The 17,127-nt window shown below is 43.2% G+C and overlaps 1 protein-coding gene across 1 annotated transcript in view; it reads right to left on the reverse strand.

The window, feature by feature from the left end:
- Positions 1 to 5,404, reverse strand: part of WDR33 (WD repeat domain 33) — a 126,377-nt gene extending 120,973 nt beyond the window's left edge. Inside the window, 1 exon segment of the mRNA XM_082690329.1 lies at positions 5,209 to 5,404. The gene's annotated coding sequence lies outside the window, so the exon portion shown is untranslated.
- Between the last annotated feature and the right edge of the window lie 11,723 nt (positions 5,405 to 17,127).

Consider the following 17,127-nt stretch of genomic DNA (forward strand, 5'->3'; position numbering starts at 1 on the left):
CAAGTACGCAGAGAGGCAGGCAGAGAGAGAGGGGGAAGCAGACTCTCTGCTGAGCAGAGAGCCAGATGCAGGGCTCGATCCCAGGACCCTAAGATCATGACCTGAGCCAAAGGCAGTGCCTTAAGCCACTGAGCCACCCAGGCGCCCCTGATATATGCAATTTAATTTCAATTGACTGTTGAGAGGGGAGCAAAAGAGGGCTAAAGCAGAATAGTTAAATGTTAATAACAGGTAAATCAAAATGGAAGGTATTAGGTGTTCATTCTCTCAACTTTTCTGGATGTTTACAATTTTTCATAACATACAAAGATAGGGGAAAAGTTATCAGACTATTCCACATACAAAAAAGGGGAAACTGCTCCTTAAAAGTATCTTACCAAATGGGACAGTGAAAAGAGCAGGTGCCCATAACAAACTCAGCCAGCACTTACCGTCCAAGGACCTACTCAAAATGGGTAAGACATAGTGCCAAGTACTACAGAACACAAAGTAACAGAAGGCAGTCACACAGACTCTAGGTTAACTGGAGAGAGGAGTTACAAAGTCACTGAAGACCTCATTAATAGGATAACATTTACCTGGATTTTGAGGAATGGATAGGATATGAATGGTCTGAGAGTGGGGAGGCAAGCAAAGAGGTCTTAAGCAAAGGCTAAGGAGCAGAAATAAACCAGATCTGTGTAAAAATGAATCCCAGTAGTCATGAGGAAATTTTTCACAGAAAACTCACTCTATCTATGCCTAGGCTTTATAAATACAAAAATATAAGGCAATAAAGCATCTGCCTTCAAAATAAATAAATAAATAAATAAATAAAGCATCTGCCTTCAAAGAGTTCACAAAGGAGTGGAGAAGATACACAACCAAAATTCATCAAGTAGATATGCACAAAATGCTTTAATAACAGAGAAAGGACAGTTTAGCAGAGGAATGAGACTGTAAGTCTTTAACAAAGATATGAGTTAAACTTTAAAAACTGCAAAGGAGGAGGGGAAGCAAAATAGGTAAAGGGGGTCAAAGGTAGAAACTTCCAGTTATAAAAAAAATCAGTCATGGGGATGTGACTATAGTTAATAATACTATATTGCATATATGAAAGATGCTGAGTAGATTTGAAGTTACCACAAGAAAAAAAATTGGTGGGGCCCTCTGCCTTCAGCTCAGGTCATGATCCCAGGGTCCTGGGATCAAGCCCCGCATGCGGCTCTCTGCTAAGCAGGGAGCCTGCTTCCTCCTCTCTCTGCCTGCGTCTCTGCCTACTTGTGATCTGTCAAATAAATAAATAAAATCTTAAAAAAAAAAAAAGATATAAACTACACTAATTGATCATTTTACAATATATACAAATTGTATATATTTTACAATATATATAAATATTACAATATATACAAATGCCTCGAACTAATATCATGTTACATTTCGATTATGCCTCAAAAAAAACCCTGAAAAATGAAGTAGCCAATTAAATTCAAGTCACAGAAAGAGAAAATTTAATAATTTTTAAAATTTTTAAAATTTTATAAATGCTTACTACGTTATCACTTTCTTTCACCTATGAAAAAACTATTACAATAATTACCATTTTTACATACAAGGAAACTGAAGTTCAGAGTTTAATTAACTGACCCAATATAAAAAAGCTGGCTAGGGGAGACTGGGTGGCTCAAGTCATAATCCTAGGGCTCTGGGGTCAAGCTCCTTGCAGGGCTCCCTGCTCAGTGGAGAGCCTGCTTCTCCCTCTCCCTCTGCTGCTCTCCCTGCTTGTGCTCACACAAGCTCTCTCCCTCTGTCAAATAAATTAATTAAATTAAAAAAAAAAAAAAAGCTGGCTAGTGGTAAACCTGGCACTCAAACCTAAGCCTGTCTACTGCTATCTATGCCTGAAAGCTATGCCCTTTCCAATACTAACCAGGCTCTGAGAATTTATAAGCACTTAAATTATGCATATAAGGTACAATACAAACATTATGAAGTCAGTCCTCCAACAGAAAATACTACATAAAATGTTCAAGGACCAGAAAGGAAGAGAGTAATGCAGGTAAGACTTTTCCAACAAACTTAAGAGCTTCTGTGTCTAAGACCAATGCTAATGCAAGTCTTTTGCAACGGGGAAAGAAATGTTATCAACCAGAGTGTGTTCAAGGAGAAAAGGTTTTAACTTACGTCACTGTCAAAGACAAAGATCAAATATCTTTCAGCATTAAAACTATGGTCTGGCAACTTACCTGTCACACAACACATTACAGCAACAGAGAAACTTTCACCATTCCACACACAGACACACACAAATCCAGATATTAACACCTCTCACAAGCAAAAGTTTCAACAAACAGGGGCACCTGGGTGGCTCAGTGGGTTAGGCTGCTGCCTTCGGCTCAGGTCATGATCTCAGGGTCCTGGAATCAAGTCCCGCATTGAGCTCTCTGCTTGGCGGGGAGCCTGCTTCCCTCTCTCTCTCTCTCTCCCTCTGCCTGCCTCTCCATCTACTTGTGAACTCTGTCAAATGGATAAATAAAATCTTTAAAAAAGAAAAAGAAAAGAAAAGAAATGTTTCGGGGCGCCTGGGTGGCTCAGTGCATTAAGCCTCTGCCTTCAGCTCGGGTCATGGTCTCAGGGTCCTGGGATGGAGCCCCGAATTGGGCTCTCTGCTCGGCAGGGAGCTTGCTTCCTCCTCTCTCTCTCTGCCTGCTTCTCTGCTTACTTGTGATCTCTCTGTGTCAAATAAATAAATAAAATCTTTAAAAAAAAAAAGTTTCAACAAATAAAATCTTGGAATAATGTTTGACAGAAAACTAAGGAAAATCCAGAATTTTACAACAAATCTGAAATGCGTAAACAAGTGTTAAGTTTATGAATTTAAGTAAATTTACTTTGGTAATGGAGATTTCTAATCTGCAGACTACAAATACTACTTTATCTAAAAACTGTCGCAAAGGTCCTAATTTTTTGCTAAGCAATCTCAAAAGGACTCCGTATGTATATTTGTAAGTAAAAGACTTTCACTAGTATTTCTGTCAATATATAGATTGTAGTTTTAAAGCTTTACTATGGGGGTACTTGGGTGGCTCAGCAAGTTAAGCTTCTGCCTTCCACTCCCTGCTCAGTGGGGAATGAGCTTCTCCCTCTACCCCCAAACCCCACTTCATGCACTCTCTCTCTCAAATAAAGAAAATCTAGCCTCTGCCTTCAGCTCAGGTCATGATCCCAGGGCCCGGGAATCAAGCCCTGCATCGGGAATCAAGCCCTGCATCGGGAATCAAGCCCTGCATCGGGCTCTCTGCTCAGCGGGGAGCCTGCCTCTCTGCCTACTTGTGATCTGTCAAATAAATGAATAAAATTTTTTAAAAAGTCAAGTAAATAAAATCTTTAGAAAGAAAGCAAGAAAGCAAGCATGCTTTATTATGACCTTACTTCCTTATTCAGAAATATGAAACAGTCTGAATGTGGGCAATAACTAACATGTTTTCCCAAAGTACTGTGAAAAATGTGGACATTACTTAGCAAAGAAAACTATGAATAAGCACCTTAAGTTGTTAGAAAAAGTGTAATTAAAGCCGTAGGTCAAGATACAACTGTGATGGCAAAATCCTGACCTTCTAATATTTTTCACCAACCAAAGAATGCAAGTTAAGTCATCAACATCATAGATAGGAATTTATTTGTAACTAACTCATTGTGATATAAGGCCAACTTCCTACCAATACTCTTACCACTAGTACAGAAAGATGAAATTTTTCTGTAAATTTCAATAAAATATGCTAAATATTTAACTTCAAAACTCTACACAAACTCAAACTGATAGAGTATTTCATCTTTTAGGCAAACAGACCATTAAAAAGGGCGAAAAGTATTTTATGGTGATTTAAGAATGATGTCAAATGCAATTAAGATTAGGAAAAGAGGGGCGCCTGGGTGGCTCAGTGGGTTGAGCCTCTGTCTTCAGCTCAGGTCATGATCTCAGGGTCCTGGGATCGAGCCCCGCATCGGGCTCTCTGCTCAGCTGGGAGCCTGCTTCTCCCTCTCTCTCTGCCTGCCTCTCTGCCTGCTTGTGATCATTCTCTCTGTCAAATAAATAAATAAAATCTTTAAAAAAAAAAAAAAAAAAAAAAGATTAGGAAAAGAAAAATGCCACCATGGGAACAATTAACATGCTTCCTTTTAACTAACAGTCTCTAAAAGTTTTGTTTGAATTAAACAGACCTGCCACCGCACCACGCTCACAGGCAAAATATACTGCGAACACCGGATATCCAGAGCGTACTTAAAAGTCAACTAAGCTCTCTCAAGAGGTATTCCCCGGGCTTTTTTGTTCACACTTGAACGTCTTCCTAAGTTCCTGAACAGTTAACGTAACGTCATATGTGCATAAATTACTTGAAAATACTGACAGGCTTTCTACAAGTTAACTTTTATGATCTGATTTAAACTGATCCAATTACGGAATTCCCTATCGACCCACGTTCCTCTTTCCACGGAAGGGCCACTAACCACAAGGGTTACAACAACCTAGTATCAATATTTATTTTCTTTTCCAAAAAAATAAATAAATAAATAAATAAAGTTTTCTAAGATCCTAAAATATCTGGTTATCAGAAAGCAATTTAATACCGGAGATGTGGAGGGAGTTGTTGAAGGGACACGGACAGGTAGCATGATCTAAAGCAAACAAAACAGAAATGTAACTTTTCCAAAGAAGGAGGGTTTTTGCTTGACAAACTGTGGACACATCCCTGTTAAAAACACCAATTTCAAGCCATGATAATATCAAGGCTAAACCTGCCGCTGTTTCACAGGTTTCGCATTCACTTCCCGAGACCCCTTGAACCAACCAAAGCCACGTACCATTCAACTCTCGGCTCAACCCCTTCCACTCCCGCCCCAAATCTGTTTAACGCGTTTCCCTTCTCCAAACTTTACGTCTTATCCGTGGCCTACGCTACCTACGTCTACTTGTCGCCACCGGTTCCCAGTCAGGAGCCTTAGTCCTACCCTGCCCTCCTTCCCCGCTCTGCCTCAAGCCTCCAGCTCCGTCCCCTAAAGCTCGAACTAGCCTCAGTGGGCCCTCCCGACGACGATCCTCCCTGTTCTCCCAACCTGTCCCCAGGCGCCCCTCCAGGCCCCCAAAGCACGCAACGGCCGAGCTTGAAAATGGCGGAAAGTGCCGCCGCCTGCTGCAGGCGAAGGGTCCCGTGCCGCTGCTACACTCACCCTCCGGCGCTGAGCAGAGCTCCTAATGAATAGTGAGCGAACGGTTTGTCTTCACTGTCGAGAACGTCTCTCCCGCCTGGCCTTTTCCCTCCACCCGTCTCAATCCCTCTCTTCCAAAAGAGCAGCCGCCATCTTCCCCTACGAGCCACCGAACGCACGCCCTGGCGTCATCACGCACCGTCGATCGTTATACGTCATACGCGCCTGGCGCTCAGCTCCGTCGGCCGAAATCTGCGCAGGGACTTAGGTGAGGGGCGGGACTCGGCCAAATATCCTGCGCTGCCTGAGGGAGAGCTTCCTTTGTTCCCGCTGAGAGGAAATCGGCGCAGCAGGTTGGAGGCCAGGACGGTTTGTCGTGCTTTCTTCACTCTGTGAGCTAAACTTAATGCTCTCAGAAACACCCCGTTTTAAAGTTTGAATAAGAAATTTGCTCAGGTGGGGCGCCTGGGTGGCTCAGTGGGTTAAGCCTCTGCCTTTGGCTCAGGTCATGATCTCAGGGTCTTGAGATCAAGCCCCACATCGGGCTCTCTTAGTGAGGAGCCTGCTTCCCCTGCTCTCTCTGCCTGTCTCTCTGCCTACCTGTGATCTCTCTCTCTCTCTCTCTCTCTCTCTGTCAAATTAAAAAAAAAAAAAATCTTAAGAAAGAAAGAAAGAAATTTCCTGAGGGGGTGCCTGGGTGGTTCGGCTGGTTGAGCGGCTGCCTTCGGCTCGGACCATGACCGGATCCGGGTTGTCCTGGGATGGACCCCGCCTGGGGCTCCCTGCTCAGCGGGAGCCGGCATTTCCCTTTCCCTCTGCCTGCCTCTCTGCCCGCTTGTGCTTCTGTCAAATAAGTAAGTAGATTATCTCTAAAAGAAAGAAATTTCTTCCGGGGTCGGGGTCGATGTGGCACTTAACAGTACGTGGCCAAGACACCTCCCCTCCACCCCCCAACAATGAAATTGTGAGCAAGGCACTTGGCTTTGCCGAGTCTATGAAATTGAGGCTTCTGCCAGACCGTATTTTGAGCTTTTATTTTGGGGTTTTTTTGTTTTGTTTTGTTTTGTTTTCGTATTTTGAGCTTTTAAATGAAAGCACCCAGCTTAGTCAAGCACGAAGTTGCTTACTTTTTTTTTTTAAGATTTTATTTATTTATTTGACAGATCACAAGTAGACCGAGAGGCGGGGGGGGGGGTGGGGGCAGGCTCCCTGCTGAGCAGAGAGCCGGGTGAGGGGCGGGATTCCAGGACCCTGGATCGTGACCTGAGCCAGAGCCTGAAGGCAGAGGCTTTAACCCACTGAGCCACCGAGGCACCACTTGCTTACATTACTTAATGCAAATCGCGCCGGTAGGTTATCTCCTTTCCTCTCAGTCAGACCAAGTTGTAAAAACTATACCCAGTAGTACATCCACTTTGGAAAACTGTTGAACAGTGTCTGTCAGAGCTAAGTCTTACCCTGCGACCCAGCAATTCCCTCCAAATGGAATGAGTGCATCCATCTACCCACGGCTTGTACAAGAGTGTTCATGGGGTGCCTGGGTAGCTCAGTGGGTTAAAGCCTCTGCCTTTGGCTCAGGTCATGATCTCAGGGCCCTGGAATCAAGCCCCTCATTGGGCTCTCCACTTGGCGGGGAGCCTGCTTCCCTTCCTCTCTCTGCTTGCCTCTCTGCCTACTTGTGATCTCTGTCAAATAAATTAATAAAATCTTTTTTTTTTTTTTTTTTAAGGAGTGTTCATAGCAGTTTTGGTTTTTTTATTAAAGATTGTATTTGTTTATTTGACAGAGAAAGAGAGATCACAAGTAGGCAGAGAGGCAGGCAGAGAGAGGAGGATGCAGGCTCCCTGCTGAGCAGAGAGCCCGATGCAGGACTCTATCCCAGGACCCTGAGATCATGACCTGAGCCAAAGACAGAGGCTTAACCCACTGAGCCATCCAGGCACCCCCATAGCAGCTTTGATTTGAGTAATCAATCACTGGTAACCCAAATCAGTAGTTGTGCCAGTAAATGAATTATATTGTGGCTCTACTGGGTGTGAACTACTACCCACCCTTCGGAAATAATTACTGAAAAACAACAATTTGGATGCATATCACAAACACTGTTGAGTTGGCTCAAAAGAGAACACTAAATGATCCCATTTATATGAAGTTTAGAAGACAACTTCCAAGCAAGTGGTCTTCTAACCTCTGGGAAATAATACGGCAATATGATTCAAGAATCTTAAAATATTGGGTCTCCTGGCTCCCTTTAGAGCATGCAACTCTTGATCTCTGAGTCATGAGTTTGAGCTCCACATTGGGCAGAGAGCTGACTTAAAAAATAAAGTTTTAGGGTACCTGGGTGGCTCAGTGGGTTAAGCCGCTGCCTTCGGCTCAGGTCATGATCTCAGGGTCCTGGGATCAGGCGCTCTGCTCAGCAGGGAGCCTGCTTCCTCCTCTTCTCTCTCTCTGCCTGCCTCTCTGCCTACTTGTGATCTCTGTCAAATAAATAAATAAAATCTTTAAAAAAATATTTTTTCTTAATGAAAGGGTTTTATAGGCAGATAGGAGTGAGAATAAGGTATTTATACTAGACAAAAAGGTCGATTGTTATGGCAAAGTCACTTTGCTTTAGAAGATGGCAGGGGGTCTATCAGGCAAATTACCTAACTAGTGCTAATTGGGTGATTTACTGATTGATTGGTGTAAGATCCCATTTCTGGGAGAACCCAAATTACAGTTACCTTAAGTCTTCTTTTTGGTGATGTGGGGCTAAACATAAGTGACATCATTTTATGGTGGTCTTGTTTTTAACACTAGGATATGTGGGGGTATATATACCCCCCTAAAAGAATATGTAGAGGTGGGAGTGGGAGGAGCAGTGATGGGTGGTATGGAGGAATTCATAACTCAGTCAACAGACCACTATTTAAGCATGAAACAGTGCTGCCCTGCATTCCCTCTAACTTTCAGGTACAGAATAAACCATTTCTCAAAAGAGAGTTCCTTGCAGAACAAGAGACAGACAATTCCAGTTCCATGTGGTTAGGCGTAGTATAGGATGGCAGAAGCTCTAAAGGAAAGTGGGATTCTCACAAGCTGAAGTGGGAGAATCGAGTCAGGAAGTGACCCTAAGCAGTCCACCCTTAAGCAGGGTTCTAAAGTAGAAAAGAAGAGTGACAAGCAAATGGTCCGTTCCTAGATATTACAGCAACAAGTGGTAGAGAAGGCATTCAAGCATATCAAAGTGTCCCAGTCCTTGAATATTCTCAAGGTGTGCTGCATTAGAGGATCAATCTAATAAATAAACCTTTTCATACCTCTAATCTTCCAAGTCCTGCTGGGAAAATTGTTTTTTAAATTGACTAGGAGTTGGACTACAAGTATGCAAACATTCTATATTCCTTTTTTTTAAGATTTTATTTATTGGGGCACCTGGGTGCCTCAGTGGGTTGAGCCTCTGCCTTCGGCTCGGGTCATGATCTCAGGGTCCTGGGATGGAGCCCCACATTAGGCTCTCTGCTCAGTGGGAAGCCTGCTTCCACCCTCTCTCTGCCTGCCTCTCTGCCTACTTGTGATTTCTCTCTCCGTCAAATAAATAAATAAAATCTTTTAAAATAAAAAAAGATTTTATTTATTTGAGAGAGAGAGAAGCAGATTCCTTGCTGAGCAGGGAGTCCAGTGTGGGGCTTGATCCCAGGACTCTGGGATTTTGACCTGAGCCGAAGGCAGATGCTTAACTGACTGAGCCACCCAGGTGTTCTACGTTCTGTGTTCTATAGAATTTGTACAAATGATCTTCTATCTCCAAAAAAAGTTAATAAAGAATAGAGACATCGAGGCACTTGGTTAGCTCTGCCCTTAGAACAACAACTCTTGATGTTGGGACTGCGAGTTGGAGCCCCACATTGGGCAGAGAGCTTACTTTATTATTTTTTTTTTAAAGATTTTTTTTTTATTTATTTGTCAGAGAGAGAGGAGCAGGAGTCAGCACAGGCAGAGTGGCAGGTAGAGGCAGAAGGAGAAGTAGGCTCCCTGCCAAGCAAGGAGCCCGATGTGGGACTCAATCCCAGGACGCTGGGATCATGACCTGAGCCGAAGGCAGTGGCTTAACCAACTGAGCCACCCAGGCGTCCCGGACAGAGAGCTTACTTTAAAAGAGGAGTGAGTGGGGCGCCTGGGTGGCTCAGTGGGTTAAGCTGCTGCCTTCGGCTCGGGTCATGATCTCGGGGTCCTGGGATCGAGTTCCGCGTTGGGCTCTCTGCTCAGCAGGAGCCTGCTTCCCTCTCTCCCTCTCTCTCTGCCTGCCTCTCCATCTACTTGTGATTTCTCTCTGTCAAAAATTTAAAAAAAAAATTTTTTTAAATAAAAAAATAAAAGAGGAGGGAATTACCCAAGTGCCTCAGTCGTTTAAGTGGCTCCCTTCAGCTCTGGTAATGGTCATGATCCTGGAATCCTGGGATCCATCCATCTGCATCAGGCTCCATGCTGAGTGAGAAGCTTGCTTTGCCCTCTGCCCCTCCCCCTGCTGATGTTCTCTCTCTCAAATAAATAAAATCGTTTTTTAAATTATTTATTTATTTTTATTTATTTACTTTAATCAAATTTAATATTTTATTTATTTATTTATTTGACAGAGAGAGAGAGAGCACAAATAGGGGGAGCAATAGGCAGAGAGAGAGAGGAAAAGGTAACCTCCTCATTGAACAGGGAGCCCAATGCAGGGCTCCATCCCAGTACTCTGGGATCATGACCTGAGCCACAGGCAGATGCTTCACCACTTAAGCAACTGAGCCACCCAGGCAGCACCCCCCCTTTTTTAAAGTTTCATTCATTTATCTGACAGAGAGAGGGAGTACAAACAAGGGAAGGGGCAGGCAGAGGGAGAGGGAAAAGCAGGCTCCTTGTTGAGCAAGGAGCCTGATGCGGGACTTGATCTCAGGACCCTAGGATGATGACCTAAGCCAAAGGCAGATGCTTAACTGACTGAGCCACCCAGGTGCCCCAATAAATAAAATCTTTTTAAAACAAAAAAAGAGAGAGAGAGAAAGGCATAAAACTGTTGCAGACTGTTATGGATTAGAGACTTAGGGGAAAAAATCAACTGAGCAAAATTAAAGATCTAATTGGGTTTGTTAAGTGATTCATAAATCCTTCAACATCCCATCCAGCAAAAGAAAGGAACTCCAAGGAGCTGCACAAAAGGAAGATTTTTAGGGGCTCCTGGGTGGCTCAGTGGGTTAAAGCCTCTGCCTTCGGCTCAGGTCAAAGTCTCAGGGTCCTGGAATCGAGGCCTGTGTTGGGCTCAGCTCAGCGGGGAGCCTGCTTCCCCCCCCCTTCTTTCTGCCTGCCTCCCTGCCTACTTGTGATCTGTCAAATAAATAAAATCTTTTTTTTTTTTTAAGATTTTATTTATTTACTTGACAGAGATCACAAGTAGGTAGAGAGGCAGGCAGAGAGAGAGGGGGAAGCAGGCTCCCTGCTGAGCAGAGAGCCTGATGCAGGGCTCGATCCGAGGACGCTGGGATCATGACCTGAGCTGAAGGCAGAGGCTTTAACCCACTGAGCCACCCAGGTGCGCCATAAATAAAATCTTTTTAAAATTTTTAAAATATTTTAAAATGAAGGTTTTTATAAACAAATGGAGTGGGACAATTGGCAAAAGAAAAGTAAGAATTATTTCAGGTAAGGTCACGTCTTGAGGAAGAGGCAATCTTACTAAGTGGAAAACCTCAACTCTGGAGAATGGAGAAGGCCAATGTGACAGTGTTGGGGAAGAAAAATTTCCTATACCACTTAAAATTCTTTAAGCTAGTGTAAGAATAAAATTGACATGAGACCGATTAACAGGAAAAAAAGCCAAGTTAATTACATATGCAGGGAAGCCCAAAAACAAAATTCAGACCCAAGGAAGTGACTAGGACAGGAAATTTTTTATGCTTCTAGACAATGAAACAATAAATCTGTGAGCAATTAACGGGATAAAGAAAATTCTTCATGAGGGGCGCCTGGGTGGCTCAGTGGGTTGAGCCGCTGCCTTCGGCTCGGGTCATGATCTCGGGGTCCTGGGATCAAGTCCCGCATCGGGCTCTCTGCTCAGCAGGGAACCTGCTTCCTCCTCTCTCTCTCTCTCTGCCTGCCTCTCGGCCTACTTGTGATCTCTGTCTGTCAAATAAATAAATAAAATCTTTAAAAAAAAAAAAAAAAAAAAAAATTCTTCATGAGCTTCAGTAGGTAAGGAATTTTTTAATTTATTTTATTTATTTATTTTTTTAGGTAAGGAATTTTAAACAGAATTAATGTTGGATAGCAAACTAGTAGAAAGTAACAGCATGATTTATATAGGCTTCTCAGGTCTAAATTCCATATCTCTGGAGGTAAGGCTGTATCTTTACCTCCTGGTACAGAGAGGATACCTTTCACATGGGAGATTTATCTCCTGTTTCCTGCAGACAAAAGGGCATCAGGAGACAAAGGAACATCAAAGTTCTTATTAATTGGCTGTTTAAGTAATTTGACTTAAAATAATCAGCATGGAGCACCTGGTGGCTCACTGGGTTGAAGCCTCTGCCTTCAGCTCAGGTCATGATCCCAGGGTCCTGGGATCGAGCCCCACATTGGGGCTCCCTTCTTGTCTCTCTGCCTGCCTCTCTGCCTAGTTGTGATCTCTGTCAAATAAATAAATAGGGTCTTTAAAAATAAAATAAAATAATAAGCATACAGGACACCTGTCTGGCTCAGTCAGTTAAGCATCAACTCTTGATTTTGGTTCAAGTCATGACCTCAGGGTCATGAGCTGGAGTCCCACATGGGGCTCTAAGCTCAGGGGGAAGTCTGCTTGTCCCTCTCCCTCTGCTCCTCCCCCCCGTAATTTATAGATAAAATCTATACATAAATAAATAGGGGCACCTGGGTGGCTTGATGGGTTAAGTGTCCCAAGTCTTCATTTGGGTTCAGGTCATGATCTCAGGGTTGTAAGATTGAGCCCTGGGCTCTGAGCTCAACATAGAGTCTAGTTGGGATTCGTCCTCTCCTTCTCCCTCTGCCCCTTTCCCCTGCTCACTAGCTATAAATAAATAAATAAATAAAAATAAAACAATCAGTAAGCCAAAGTAGCACATTTTGGCCTCTGCTGGGTCCTTATGCTATAATGGCCCACCTGGAGCCTCCCAGGCAGCGTCCTAGAATCTCCGTAGGAGTAGTGGTGACTAGCAGCCAGCATCCTCTTTGTGTCCTCCCGGCAAGAGGAAAGGGTCAGTTGGAGACATAGTTTTCAACTCCCTGGGGCCATTTGGAGTTTGGTGAAACGTGGGAAGAATGTGCTCAAAGGGAAAACTGGTAAGAAGCAGCTCTTCACCTGGAAAATATCCTCTTTGCCTTAGTTGTGAATTTCTTTGTTGAGAAAGAAAATTACCATTATGTGACCATACTAAGGAAAGGAGAGATAGATATCACTCATGACCCGGAACCAAAGATAAACAGAGCCTAAAAAAAAAATCAAAGGTGTGAGTGTGTTCCCTGGGAAGAATTTTCTCTTCTGGACCAGATTTTCTGGGCACTGCGTTGTTTAAAGAAACAAGGCTAGAATCCATTTAAAGAAGACTTGGATCACCTGGTAGGACGCAAAGGACGTCATCTTTGGGGAACAAGAAGAGAACCTGATTTATTTTAAAAAGACAAAATCTTGTTAGAGAATGAAAAATACCTACATTTATGAACAACTTTTTTTTTTTTTTTTTAAGATTTTATTTATTTATCTGACAGATCACAAGTAGGCAGAGTGGCAGGCAGAGAGAAAGAGGGAAGCAGGCTCCCCGCTCAGCAGAGAGCCTGATGTGGGGCCGGATCCCAGGATCCTGAGATCATGACCCAAGCCAAAGGCAGAGGCTTAACCCACTGAGCCATCCAGGTACCCTTAACAACTCCCTTTTGTCTAAAAAGTTCCATATGAATGTCAATTTATTTGATCTCTCTTAATATAGCCACTACTCTTTCAGGCAGTACTTGTGAAAAAATTTTTGTCATTATGTCATGAATTGCATTTCAGACTCAATGTGATAAATGGTGATGCTTAAGCAAAAAACAAAAACACACATTTTGGGTTGGCTTAACCTTGACCCCTACAAGAGATTATGTCACTGTTACTGACCAGAGAATCCCTAACTGACCAATTAAGACTACATTGCTGAAGGAAGTTGAAACTGCAATTGGGTTAGGGATTAAACCCCATGTTGGTGACATGGCCTAACATAAGTGACTCCATTTTGGAGCTGTGATTTTCTTTTTAACGAGACATACCACCCAAATGCAAAGTGTGCTCTTATTTCAAACCTGAATTTAACAAACTGACTTAAAAAATTTTTTTTGTTAAATGAGGACATGTGAACATGGAATGGGTGGATATTACATGGCAGTAAAAAAATTGTTCAATTTTTTGGGGTGCCTGGGTGGCTCAGATGGTTAAGTGTCTGCCTTCAGGGGTGCCTGGGTGGCTCAGTGGGTTAAATCCTCTGCCTTCGGCTCAGGTCATGATTCCAGGGTCCTGGGATCAAGCCCCACTTCCGGCTCTCTGCTCAGCAGGGAGCCTGCTTCCCTTCCTCTCTCTCTGCCTACTTGTGATCTCTGTCTGTCAAATAAATAAATAAAATCTTAAAAAAAAAAAAAAAGTGCGCCTTCAGGTCATGATCTCCACGTTCTAGGACTGAGCCCAGCATCAGACTCCCAGCTCAGCAGAGTCTGCTTCTTCCTCTCCTTCTCTACCTCTTTGTCTGTCTCTCTCTCAAATAAATAAATTTAAAAAAAAAAAATCTTTAGGGGCACCTGGGTGGCTCAGTGGGTTAAACCTCTGCCTTAGGCTCTGGTCATGATCCCAGCGTCCTGGGATCGAGTCCCATATCAGGCTCTCTGCTCAGCAGGGAGCCTGCTTCCTCCTCTCTCTCTCTCTGCCTGCCTCTCTGCCTACTTGTGATCTCTCTCTCTCTCTCTCTCTCTGTCAAATAAATAAATAAATCTTAAAAAAAAAAAAAAAGGACATCCAAAAAAACCTCCTTTGTAAAACAACACATTGGCAAAAATTTCTCAAAATCAACATTTTCAGTTCTTCAGAACTTGAGAAATTAACTAAGGGTTTGCAACAATTTGAGGAATGCTTATTTTTTGTTTGTTCGTTTTACATGGCTGAATATCCTTAAGGGGGAAAGGGAGGAAAGAGGGAGACAGATGACACAAGTTGGCTAAGTGATAGATAATTAGAGTTCATTATGCTATTCTGTTTTTATACGTATTTGAAATTTTCTTTATTCCTTTTTTAAGAAAGATTTTATTTATTTAGAGAGAACACATGAGCTAGGGTAGGGAGGAGAAGGGCAAAGGGAGAGGGAGAGAAAGAATCCCAAGCAGACTCCACACTGAGCTCAAAGCCTTACATGGGGCTCAACCTCACAACCCTGAGATCATGACCTGAGCCAAAATCAAGAGTCGGACACTTTTTTGGGTTTTTGTTTTTAAGATTTTATTTATTTATTTGACAGAGTGAGAGGGAACATAGGCAGGGGGAGTGGGAAGGAAAAAGCATGCTCCCCACTGAGCAGGGAGCTTGATGCAGGGCTGGATTCCAGGACCCTGGGGTCATGACCTGAGCCGAAGGCAGATGTTTAACGACTGAGCCACCAGGCACCCTGAAATTCTCTGTAAATAAAGGTTTAGAGATGCCTAGGTGGCCCAGTTGGTTAAGCGTCTGACTTTAGCTCTGGTCATAATCCCAGGGTCTTGGGATCGAGTCCTGCATCACGAGGGGAGCTGCTTCTCCCTCTGCCTGCCACTCCCTCTCCTTCAGACCCTCCCTCTTGCTCGTGCTTCCATACTCTTGTGTGCTCTCTCCTTCTCGAATAAATAAATAAACAATCTTTAGGGGTGGTTAAGTGGGTGGTTAACAATCTGGATGGTTAAGTGGGTTAAACCTCTGCCTTCCGCTCAGGTCATGATCTCAGGGTCCTGGGATCAAGCCTCACATCAGGCTCCCTGCTGAGCAGGGAACCTGTTTCCCGTCCCTCGTCTGCCTCTCTACCTACTTGTGATCTCTCTCTCTGTCAAATAAATAAATAAAAATCTTTTTTTTTTTAAATCTTTAAGGGGCACCTGGGTGGCTCAGTTGATTAAGCGACTGCCTTCGGCTCAGGTCATGATCCTGGAGTCCCTGAATCAAGTCCCGCATCAGGCCCCCAGCTCCTTGGGGAGTCTGCTTCTCCCTCTGACCTTCCCTCTCGTGCTCTCTCTCTCTCAAATAAATAAAAAAAAATCTTTAAAAAAAAAAGAAAAAGGTTGAGTAATTGCCTCATTATTTTGGGGGGGATTAATACATGCAAATGGCACCAAATTAAAGATACAAGGAGGAAAACAGTGAAAAGATGGTCATTCTCACACCATGACACCTCTCTAGACGCAGCCACTCACCAAAGTCTGCCTTTGCAAAGACACATATATGAAAACATTGTACACAAGATTTCTTTTCCTACAGAAATAGGATACTATACAAACTTACCTTGCTTCTCCTGTGGCAATATATCTTGACTCTTTTCCTTCTCAGTTCACATACAGATATAGCCTTCATCCTTTTAATAGGATGCATGGTTTTCTGTTGCATGGTTGAACAGTTTTTAGTATATGTGCTGCCGAAGCGAGCACCATGGCTGAACAGTTTAATTAATTTACTTAATGAGTGCTCTACTAATAGCACTTAGGTTACTTTTTTTAATTTATTTTTTTAAGTTTTTTTTTAAGATTTTATTTATTTATTTGACAGACAGAGATCACAAGTAGGCAGAGAAGCAGGCAGAGAGAGGAAGGGAAGCAGGCCCCCTGCTGAGCAGAGAGCCCCATGTGGGACTCGATCCCAGGACCCTGAGATCACGACCTGAGCCGAAGGCAGCGGCTTAACCCACTGAGCCACCCAGGCGCCCATAAGTTTATTTATTAAGTAATTTCTAGCCCCAACATGGGGCTCAAACTCATGACCCCGAGATCAGGAGTTGCATGCTCTTCTAACTATGCCAGTCAGGCACTTCTGCTAATACAAATAACACTGCAATCACCATCACCATATGTTCTTTCTTTTTTTTTTTGGTTTATTTATTAATTTAATCTCTCCACCCAGCTAAAGTGTCTGAATTAAAAGACCAAAGAAAGTAATGCATACAGTTTTTTTAAATATACAGTTCTAATGCTTTCAGAAAAATTCATGTTAGAATACCACATACACAACTACAGATTTGGCCTACATAGCATGTCAAAGGTTAAGAACACTAGCCCTCATGTCAATAGGCCTGAATCAGAGTGTTGATTCTACCACCCAGTGAACTGACACTGGCTTCTATTGCCTCCACTGCTGAAAAGAAGAAAAGAAAGAAAAAGATAACGGGCCAAAAATGGAGTTGCTTATGCTAAGCCCCACATCAGCAAACCGAGACTTAACTATCTAAATAACTGCTGTTTCAGTCTTTCCCAGGAATGTGACCTTTAACCAGTCCATCAGAATTACCTAATCAGCACTGGTGAGGTCATCTACATAATAGACTAAATTCAGGGACCTCAGTCCTCATTACAGGATTTGTCCTTCACTTTGAACATACCAAATGCCTCTATTAAAACTTCATCCCAGGGACACCTGGGTGGCTCAGTTCGTTAAGCGGCTGCCTTCAGCTCAAATCATGATCCCAGTGTCCTGGGATCGAGTCCTACATCGGGCTCCTTGCTTGGCAGGGAGCCTGCTTCTCCCTCTGCCTGCCACTCTGTCTGCCTGTGCTTGCTCTCGCCTCTCTATGACAAATAGATAAATAAAATCTTTATTTTTTTTTAAAGATTTGTTATTTATTTATTTGTCAGAGAGAGAGAGAGAGCGAGCACAGGCAGACAGAGTGGAAGGCAGAGTCAGAGGGAGAAGCAGGCTCCCTGCAGAGCAAG

This window comes from Mustela nivalis, assembly GCF_964662115.1.
Source record: "Mustela nivalis genome assembly, chromosome: 11".
In the NCBI taxonomy this organism is placed as follows: domain Eukaryota; kingdom Metazoa; phylum Chordata; class Mammalia; order Carnivora; family Mustelidae; genus Mustela; species Mustela nivalis.